Source organism: Papio anubis, chromosome 14 (genome assembly GCF_008728515.1).
Source record: "Papio anubis isolate 15944 chromosome 14, Panubis1.0, whole genome shotgun sequence".
NCBI lineage: Eukaryota > Metazoa > Chordata > Mammalia > Primates > Cercopithecidae > Papio > Papio anubis.
The window spans coordinates 9,926,498-9,937,561 of NC_044989.1; the positions used below are offsets into that span (position 1 = coordinate 9,926,498).

Genomic DNA, 11,064 nt, shown 5'->3' on the forward strand with positions numbered 1-11,064 from the left:
GCCTGAGGCAGGAGAGTCACTTGAACCCGGTAGGCGGAGGTTGCAGTGAGCCGAGATCACACCACTGTACTCCAGCTTGGGCAACCAAAGAGACTCCGTCTCAAAAAAAAAAAAACAAAAACAAACAAACAAAACAAAGAAAAAGCGAAAAGAAAAGAAAAAAAAATTTAAAAAAGAAAATATTTATGATCCCTGGCACCTTTTTTTTTGAGACGGAGTCTGGCTCTGTTGCCCAGGCTGGAGTGCAGCAGTGCGATCTCCACTCACTGCAACCTCCGCTCACTGCAACCTCTGCCTCCCGAGTTCAAGCGATTCTTCTGCTTCAGGCTCCTGAGCAGCTGGGATTATAGGTGCGGGCCACCGCATCCGACTAATTTTCATATTTTTAGTAGAGACAGGGTTTCACCATATTCGCCAGGCTGGTTTTGAACTCCTGACCTCAGGTAATCCACCTGCCTTGGCCTCCCTAAGTGCCAGGATTACAGGCATAAGCCACCATGCCTGGCCTCTCCCCCCACCTTTTTTTGATGGGCCATTTTAACCGTCCAGGTGTAGGATGTGGGGCCAAACACAGATGTCATTTGGTGCACTAAGTCCACAGATGTGTCTCATTTGGAAGCTATTGATAACAAGTTTTTAAGAAAACAAATCTCATCTTGAAACTCTTTAAGCCCCAAAGAGCAACAACATTTAGAGGGAAACAAGATTTTTCTTGCATTCACTCAGTTTAATCATTTAAAGGAAATCATGTTTTGCTCCTGCCTTAGTAGAAGCTAGTCATGTGACTCACATTTAAATACATCCACAGCTCCCTGCGTTCACCTCCCAGGGCAATCAATTTTTCTGGCCACCCTTGATTCCAATACTGTTTCCCAAAACTTGTCATTAGCTCCGCTTCAGTGGGAGGAATGCCAGAACCTGCATTCTTTCCACTTTGAGAGAACACTTTAAAATCTGCTACATTTGTAGACCTGGCTTCCATCAAATAAGCTGAAAACCCAGATTGATTTTATTAGAAGCTTCCCGTAATAAGCAAACAACCTGAAAACTTTCCACATGACGAATACCCCGAAGATCATCTCTAGAATTAACCAAGAATCTTTGTCCGAAAGAGTTAGCCACATCTCAGGAATATTGGAGAATTGAAATGGGGTGTAATCCTTCTTAAGAAAACATCCGGGCCAGGTGCGGTGGCTCACGCCTGTAATCCCAGCACTTTGGGAGGCTGAGACAGGCGGATCATGAGGTCAGGAGATCGAGACCATCCTGGCTAACACGGTGAAACCCTGTCTCTACCAAAAATACAAAAAAAAAAAAAAATTAGCCGGGCCTGGTGGCGGCACCTGTGGTCCCAGCTACACGGCAGGCTGAGGCAGGAGAATGGCGTGAACCCGGGAGGTGGAGCTTGTAGTGAGCTGAGACCAGGCCACTGCACTTCCAGCCTGGGCGACACAGCGAGACTCCGTCTCAAAAAAAAAAAAGAAAAGAAAAGAAAAGAAAATATCCAGCAGCCACACCTGCAGCTGAAGGACTCTTTTATGCAGTGATAGTGCTCGTGGGTGCTGGTGATGGTGGGTGGAAGGTGAAGCCCAGTTTGGGAGCTCTCTGCTTAACTCTTGGAAAATAGAACTTCCTTTCCTTAAACAAATTAAACCTTGGAAGAGGACTACAGTTGATGATACTTTTCAGAAAGACTCGGGCACCTGAATGATGTTTTCCTTGGCTTCAGGAGTAGCCTGGCATCTATCTGCAGATGAAGCCAGTTGCTCCCACCATGACTCGTGGACCAGTCATTATGATGGCCTGCCAAACCAACCCACCTTTCAAAACCCCACTCCAGGGCCCCTGCTTCAGGACCCGCAGATCCACTCTCTCAGCTCAGATATGCTGCAGTTTCCCACTGTTCATGGCACTCCCGAGCCATTATGTAAGAAAGACGTGTTGTGCAGGTGCTGGTTCTTATGAATATGCAGACAAATAGTATTTGCATTTGGGTGATAAATGAGACAGCATTTGAAACATAAGCAAGCCATGTTTCTATTTTTAATGCTTAATCGGTAACTTGAGAGAGCCACAGTGCCATTAACGAATGCTGCTATGTTTGGACAGCAGTAGCCCACATAATTGCTATTGTCTTTTTCCAAAGTGTCCAAGCTTTTGCATTTGGTTTCATGGTTTCAGCATCAAGAGGGGAAAACAAAATATAAGGGTGAGTCACCATTATTCATTAAGGACAATCAATGAGTTACAGAACTCCTTTCAATATTTACTAAGAAATAAGATACATGAGGTCCTCAGGGTTAGCAGGTCTTGGTTATGGCTGATTTGGCCCTTTCTATAACACTGTAAAACAATCTGAAGTAAAATGATAATGACTTGTGCCCCATCTAAACAAAAGGTTTCCATCTTTTCCACTGGAATTTACGATGCATACTTTCCATGACTAGAGCAGTTCTCGTTGTTTAGAGACATCTTGTGGCTTCTGGCTCAAAACAGCAGCTCGGGTGCAGAGTTGCCTTCCCTTGGTACTTGAGACTTTGCTGGAATTAAGATAAAAGAAAAAGGGATAGAGGAGGAGTTATAGGAAGGAGGGAAAATCACAAAGGAGAGGTTTCAACGCATGTCTGAAAGATGGAAGGCTGACAGTAGAGAGCTGCACAGGCTGAGCAATTGCACTATGTCATGACAACAGACGCTGGAGAGGAAACAGGGTCAATGAACTGACAGATGAGACTCCGGGATGCGATCAGCGGGTATAAAAGGAGGTGGGAGTGAGAAGTGAGCATCGGATCTAAGGAGCGATTAAGATCTTTACATGCGACAAGGGCATCATCCCCCACTGACTCCTGCTTATATTTAAGACAAAAAAAAATGACCAGGTAGCTGATGTGGTTTCACTCTGCTGCCGTGTATATAAGACTCTTTTCCCATTGGCTTTTTACTCCAGCTAGGAATTTAGACCGGGGGGTGGGGGGTGGGGGGTTTGTGGGGTGGGGTGGGCAGGCTTCGATTAGCTGAGCAGGCAGGAAGCTGGCCGCCCTGAACTGGAGCTGCTCCAGGTTCAGGTGCACATCCCTGGCCCACTGAGTAGGATGATGTTTGCGTGAAAGGACTGTCCTGTCTCCAGGGTCTGTGCACAACAGCAGCTGAGAAAGGTCCAGTGTCCACAGTCACTGGCCTCAGTGAACATAAGCTTCCTTCTCCTTGCAAATCTGCTACACAAAGTGAGCCATGAGCTGACTCCCCTGTCCATGAACCCACAGTTTTAAGCATGAGATTTGGAGGCCACTGAAAACACACTAGGACCCTAGACTTTGTGGGGGTCATTTATCATTCTGAGGACAAGGTATGAGGGGAGAGGAAGGGCAGTGCTGGGAAAGGGAATTGAGTCTGTGTAAATTTGGCCATTAACATGCAATAGTTATTACAGAGGTTAACCTTTAAATACTGTTGGCTAAAAATCGTGTGCAACAAACAAAATGTCCAACTTTAAGCTCAAGCCCCCCACAGTGGATATCAACTTCTCTAATGTGGAAGCTGCCTGTGGGGATGGTCACCTCTGCACACGTGCATCCCATGGTCCCAGACACATGGGAAGATACTTAAGTTCTTTCTTTTCATTAGAGATCTGAGAACCAACCAGTCAATGAATCAGCTCAATGGAATACAGTGCTGTAGTCAAGGCCCAGGTTAAATATTAAAAGCATCTCTTAGCTCTTTAACTTGTAGCTGTTTAACTTGGTAAGTGGAGTTGAAGTCCCAGCCTGCTCATGGCGATTACTGATTAATGCCTGTGCACATTTGTACAAGTCCCCTGGCTGCCCGATCGCCTGTCCTGCGGAGTGCAACTTTCCTTCATCGAGCAGTCAACCTCCACCCAACGGGGACAGCGGACACTTCCTGAGAAGCCACCAGGCCCTGCCCCGACCCTTTACCGACCGTGGCTCGTTAAATGAGCCTCACACCAACCTTGTAAGGTAGATATTTTCTGCCTGTATTTTATGGATGGCAAAACTGAGGCTCCGAAGAGTGGGGAGCTGGCCTAAGGTCTTGAAGTCGGTGACAGCCAGAGCTGGGACTCGACCCACTGTCTGTCCAGACCCCATGGTCCTTTCGTTATGCTATCTGTAACCAAATAAATGACAAACGTAACAGAATAGACCAGCTGAGCTCTGAATATATGGAACTATTACCATTACCCAGGGCCACCATGTAGGTGGGGTGACTGATATGGTTTGGATTTGTGTCCCTGCCCAAATCTCATGTTGAATTGGAGAAGAGACCTGGTGGGAGATGATTGGATCATGGGGGTGGACATCCCCCTTGGTGTTCTCGTGATAGTGAGTGAGTTCTCATGAGATCTGGTTGTTTAAAAGTGTGTCCCCCCCTCCCACTTCCTCCTGCTCCAGTCATGTAGGATGTGCTGGCTTCTGCTTCCCCTTCTGCCGTGATTGTAAGTTTCCTGAGACCTCTGCAGCCATGCTTCCTGTACAGCCTGCAGGACCGTGAGCCAATGAAACCTCTTTTCTTTATAAATTACCCAGTCTCAGGTAGTGTGTTTTTTTTTTAGGGGGGGGGGACGGAGTCTGGCTCTGTCAACCAGGCTGGAGAGCAGTGGTGCGATCTCAATCTCGGAGGCTCACTGCACGCTCTGCCTCCCAGGTTCACGCCATTCTCCTGCCTCAGCCTCCTGAGTAGCTGGGACTACAGGCATCTGCCACAACACCCGGCTAATTTTTTTGTATATTTAGCAGAGATGGGTTTTCACCATGTTAGCCGGGATGGTCTCGATCTCCTGAGCTTGTGATCCGCCCGCCTCGGCCCCCCAAAGTCGGGTAGTTCTTTATAGCAATGTGAGAACGGACTAATACAGTGACCACCTATTTCTGTTTCCCCAGAACTCAGAATATTCCCAGGTCATGGAGGTCAACCAGATGAGTTGGTCACCCTACATGTAGGGTTGTACGGGTTGTTCACTAAACAAGAGTGCCTGACCAAGAAGCAAATAGAGGCTGCAGGTCAGCCATGTTCCATTCACCAAGCTGTCCTCATGGAGCAGGGCTGTATCCCCCTAGAGGAAGGTACAATATGAGCTAGCTAAGGCCCCGCTAGTTCCTCTGACACTATTAACCCAGAAGTTTGAGCAGTTCAGTGATTTGGGTAATGACCTCATTTTAAACTAACCTCTCTCTTGCCAGGGAATTTCTCCCTCTGCCCTAAACACACACACACACACACATGATCAACATACACATTCCTAATCACGTTCTTATGAACTGTTCAAGTCATGGGAAATGAGGCTGGAGAAATAGGGGAGATCCAAAATGCCATGTCTGATAGCCCTGAACGCTGTTCTCCAAACATCTTCTCCTGGATACACAGCAGGAAGGCACTCCTCCCCTGTGTGATCAGGTGTCACTTCTGGCTTAGAGCATTCGATCCTGGTGAAAGATCCCATCCAAATTCTCCTTCTCTTGGCTGCAGCAACTGGTACCGCTCAATGTGGTGGCAGCTCCATCAACCAGGGGCCTGGAAGGGGAGTCGTGGAGCAGATCCCCTGGCTGGCTGGTGATGGATGTGCAGCCTGGCTGACAGCCAAACCTTTGCTGTCAGAAGCCATTTCTGCTGGGGGCTGTTTCCTGCTGTGGCACAGCCTAGCTGTCCTCACTGAGACTCCAAGGTAAGGAAACGTGCACTTAATTCTATGAGCCACGCAGCGCCCCTGGAGAGTAATGGAGTCAGCTTTGCAGTTTTCTTCTTATTTTAAAGAACAGAGGCTCGTTCTGTTGCCCAGACTGGAGTGCAGTGGCACGATCATAGCTCATTGCAACTTTGAACTCCTGGGCTCAAGTGATCCTCCTGCCTTACCCTCCTGAATAGCTGGGACTACGGGTGCGTGGCACCATGTCTGGCTATTTTTTTTCTTTTTTTTGTAGGGATAGTGGTCTCACTATGTTGCCCAGGCTGATCTTGAACTCCTAGCCCCAAGTGATCCTCTTGCCTTGGCCTCCCAGAGTGCTGGGATTACAGTCATGAGACTGTGTTTCCTGTACCTGGTCTAGGTTTGCACTTGTCAAAGATCAACCTTCTGTATCTCTTTGGGGGTTTTAAACATGAATACGTTTGATAGTGGACTTAGTCTTAAATATATTCTTAGAAACTAAGATTTTAATAATTGTGATTATACTTTTTTGGTAAAAGTTACTTTAATGATAGTCACATAAAATCTCTCTGGGTAATAAGCAAATTATCATTCCTACACATTTTTAAAATTTGACATTTCTAGTTGCTTATCTTGGGCTTTCTCTGTCACGGAACCGGCCCATGCTTCTTTGTAGCTTTGTGGCCTTCCCAACTGTAAAGCAAATCCCCACATCTCAGCCCATTCCCTTCATGGCCCCTCAGAGCTCAAAGTCAGTGGGGACTAGGTAAAACAGGGCGTTAGTGAAAGCCAGATAGGCCATTGAAGGCACCAGGAATAAAGAGAGGGGATGGAGGGGATGTCTACCCAGGTGGGAGGTGAGTCATCCTTTCTGGATCTGAAACTACCATTCAGACACACACATCTGGCATCTTTTTTTTTTTTTTTTTTTTTTTTTGAGATGGAGTTTTGCTCTTGTCGCCCAGGCTGGAGTGCAATGGTGTGATCTTGGCTTACTGTAGCCTCTGCTTCCTAGGTTCAAGTGATTCTCTTGCCTCAGCCTCCCAAGTAGCTGGGACTGTAGGCATGCACCACCATGCCTGACTAATTTTGTATTTTTAGTAGAGACGGGGTTTTGCCATGTTGACCAGGCTGGTCTCGAACTCCTGACCTCAGGTGACCCGCCCTCCTCGGCCTCCCAAAGTGCTGGGATTACAGGTGTGAGCCAGTGTTCCCGGCCTCATCTGACATCTTTCCAGTCCTGAGAGGTGTGTTTTTTTCATTCATAATTTGGTCACGGCTGGGAGCTCTGGCTTGCACCTGTAATCCCAGCACTTCGGGAGGCTGAGGCAGGCAGATCACTTAAGTCCAGGAGTTTGAGGCCAGCCTGGCCAACATGACGAAACCCCATCTCTACTAAAATACAAAACTTAGCTGGGCGTGGTGGCTCATGCCTGTAATCCCAGTTACTCTGGAGGGTGAGGCATGAGAATCGCTTGAACCCAGGAGGCAGAGGTTGCAGTGAGCCAAGATTGCACCACTGCACTCCAGCCTGGGCGACAGAGTGAGACTCTATCTCAAAACAAAAATAATAATAATAATTTGGTCCCTGTGCCACCTTACAACTTTGGTGGACATCTCTTCCTTTTATATAAGCATGCTGTGTGTTATGGACTGAAGGTTTGTGTTCCTCCAAAATTCACAGGTTGAAATCCTAAACCCCAGTGTGTTGGTATCAGGAGGTGGAGTCCTTGGGAAGTAATTAGGTCATGAGGTGGAGCCCTCGTGACTGGGATTAGTGTCCATATAAGAGACCTGAGAGCTTGCCCCTTTCTTCTCTCTGCATCATGCGAGGACACAGCAAGAAGGCTGTCTGCAAACCAGGAAGACAGCCCTCGCAGGACACTGGATCTATTGGTGCCTTGATCTGAGACTTCCCAGCTTCCAGAACTGTGAGAAAGAGATGTTTATTGTTTAAGCCATCCAGTCTGTGGTATTCTGTTAGAACATCCTGAGCTAAGATGGTGCGTTTAAGAGAATGGGAATACTTAGACCTGAAAATGGAGTGTTGCATTCAGGGGTCAGCAATCTGTAGCCAGCAAGCCAAATTTGATTTCCAACTGTTGCTGCAAATAAAGTTTTATTGCAACACAGCTACATACCCATTTGTTTGCATGTTTCTTTGGCTGATTTTGCATCACTATGGCTGAGAAATAGTCACCATCTGGCCCTTACAGAAAAAGGTTGCCAATCCCTGGTTTAGTTAATAGTTCTCTACGTTTCACCTATTAATTCCAGGTGATATGGTTTATTCACAAAAGCAAAGGACGTTAATATTAACCACCTAAGATCTTTAGTTACTTATTTCTGCCTTCATAGCTAGCTCACTGTTCTCACCTGGGGCCTCAGGGAAGATTGCTGAGTTACGAAACCCAAAGTAAAAAGAGGAAATAAATTAGCCTCCCTCAAGTTTAAATTCCTCCTTTCAGAAGAACGAGAAACTAGATCTGAAAATCATGTTTCCTTTCTGCTTCTTCTAAATTTCTTTATCCCAGCAGATAAATATGTTTTTTTTTTTTTTTTTTTTTTTTTTTTTTTTTCCCCCAAAAAAATAAATTTTTTTTTTTTTTTTTTTTTTTTTTCCAGCTGTGACTCCAGACAGGATCCAGAGAGGGGTTCATAGAGTCTTTGGGTTTTATGAAGACTTACTTTGCCCTTCTGTGTTAGCCTCTTAAGGCACTGTGTTAACCTTAGGCACAGGAAGGCAGGAGAATCGCTTGAACCTGGGAGGTGGAGGTTGCAGTGATCCGAGATCACGCCATTGCACTACAGCCCGGGTGACAAAGCCTCCGTCTCAAAAAAAAAAAAAAAAAGGCACAGGAAAGGGGGCAGATAAAATGTTAAAAGCATTTCCCCTCCCTTGTTCTTTTCTTCTTCAGACTCTAATAAAAGGATAAAATCTTTTAGATTTCCAGTTTTGCACCATCGGCACTAGAAATCAATTAAAAGCTATTTTTAGTCCACTCAAGAATACTTATCCAAAAAAAAAAAAAAAAATAGCTATCCAAATGTTTTGACTACTTAAACTGAAAGCAAACTTACACCAAAATGAAATTATCAGAAAAGAAGCTCAATCTGTTTGCACAAGTGTACACCCCACATGTTCCATTTGATTCAATTCTACAAATGTTTATAGAGCACCTACCACGTGATACATTTGGGGATATAGGCATGAATAATCCATAATTCCTACCCTCAAGATGCTCAGGGGCCAGTGGGAGAGACAGATGTTAAATAGTTAAAGTAACTGGAGAAACATGTAATAACAGGTACAAAATACAAAGGAAGGCCCGGGCACAGTGGCTCACGCCTGGAATCCCAGCACTTTGGGAGGACAAGGCAGGTGGATTGCTTGAGCCCAGGAGTTCAAGACCAGCTTAGGCAACTTAGTAAGACCTTATCTTTACAAAAAAAAAAAATTAGCCAGGCATAGTGGTGCATGCATGTAGTCCCAGCTACTCAGTAGGCTGAGGTGGGAGGATCCCTTGAGCCCAGAGCATGGAGGCTGCAGTGAACCGTGATCACAACACTGCACTCCAGCCTGGGCAACAGCATGAGACCCTGTCTCAAAAAAAGAAAGAAGTAGGAGTGCCTCCAAGCAGAGAAAAATGAGAAGGGAAGGTACTGAGGTACTAAGGACACAGGACCTTCAAGGAGGTCAGTGTGCCAGGCAAGGGCAGAACAGCAAGAGATGGTGCTACTTCCCATGTGGACTAAGTTCACTGCTCGAGTGAGGAAAAGAGCAATCTGACTTTTTCTTTCTTTTTTTTTGAGATGGAGTTTTGCCTTTGTTGCCCAGGCTGGAGTGCAATGGTAAATCTCAGCTCTCCACATCCTCTGCCTCCCAGGTTCAAGCAATTCTCCTGCCTCAGCCTCCCGAGTAGCTGGGATTACAGGCGTGCGCCACCACGCCCAGCTAATTTTGTAATTTTAGTAGAGACAGGGTTTCACCATGTTGGTCAGCCTGGTCTCGAGCTCCTGACCTCAGGTGATCCACCCACCTCAGCCTCCCAAAGTGCTGGGATTACAGACGTGAACCACCACACCTGGTCATTTTTTTTTTTTTTTTTTGAGACAGTCTTGCTCTGTTGCCCAGGCTGGAGTAAAATGTCAACTTCCACCTCCCGAGTTCAAGTCATTCTCCCTACTCAGCCTCTGAGTAGCTGGGATTACAGGCACCTGCCATCATGCCTGGATAATTTTTGTATTTTTAGAGACGAGGTTTCACCATGTTGGTCAGGCTGGTCTTGAACTCCTGACCTCAATGATCCACCTGCCTTGGCCTCCCAAAGTGCTGGGATTACAGGCATGAGGCTGAGCAATCTGATTTCTAAAAAGCATCCTGCATTTTGAAGAACGTGAAATCCAAAAGTGAAGAGAGGTTCTTCCTGCCCCCACAATGGCATTGGGCACGTGGCCTGTGTGGCACCACGCGGGTGCTGGATGAGCACACAGCAAACACACGGAGTTTTGGAGTCTGCAGTGGAAGGAACCCTGGATAATACTCACTCTGGGAACAGAGCCCTGAGGAAGGTAGTGACTTCTCCAAAGCCACCCAGCACGTGCTCCAGAGCAATCCTTTGTTGAGGGCTGTGGTGTGCTGGGCACCCTATGAGGCTCTGAAGTTCCCTCAGCAGCATTATGGGGTAGGCTCTGTGAACGTCCACTTGAAGGACAGGGCGTGGAGTCTTGGGGAGCCCAAGATACTCGCCCACAGTCACACAGCTAATCCATGGGGGAGCCTTGGGGTCTCCCTCCAGGGACTGTGCTCTCCTGACACCTTCCTTAACCTGAGGCCAGGATCCTGGCTCCCGGCTGTGCCCTCCATCACCAGCAAGCCACTGACACTAATAGACCAGCAGACAGTTGCACAAATGGCTTCAGTGGCATCTGTAAAGCATGTGTCCCTGTCCTTGAGGGAACTCTCTCCCAGACCGGAGCCAGGTCAGCATCTTCCAATCCTAAAATGATCATGGTCCATCTTCCAGTTCATATAACCTGGCACCCACGTGCCCGCTTCTAGCGGCCAAATGCGTGAGGGGATTATTTGGATTTGTGTGGCATCTGAACCATCACCCCATTAGGCTCTCCACTGCATCTCCAAGTCCAAATGAGATCTGAACACCAGCTGCCCTTAGAGCAAGCTCAGGTTGCCATGGTAACCGGGCCATCCTGCTCTTCTGGACTCCAGCAGTCCAAGTAACACTACTCGGGTCTTAGCTACAAAGCTCAGCTCGCAGCAGGCCCCTCCCTCACCTCTAGCTGCATGTTTCAGAACACTGGGTGGGGAGAGGAGAGCTTAAGTAAGGTACTTCCCTTGATTTGATCTTCCTCTGATTAGCCTGTCAGCTAGCTCACATGCA

The 11,064-nt window shown here is 47.0% G+C and overlaps 1 pseudogene; it reads right to left on the reverse strand.

Moving 5' to 3' along the window:
• Positions 1–8,285: 8,285 nt before the first annotated feature.
• LOC116270430 lies at positions 8,286–8,399 on the reverse strand (annotated as a pseudogene).
• Positions 8,400–11,064: the final 2,665 nt, after the last annotated feature.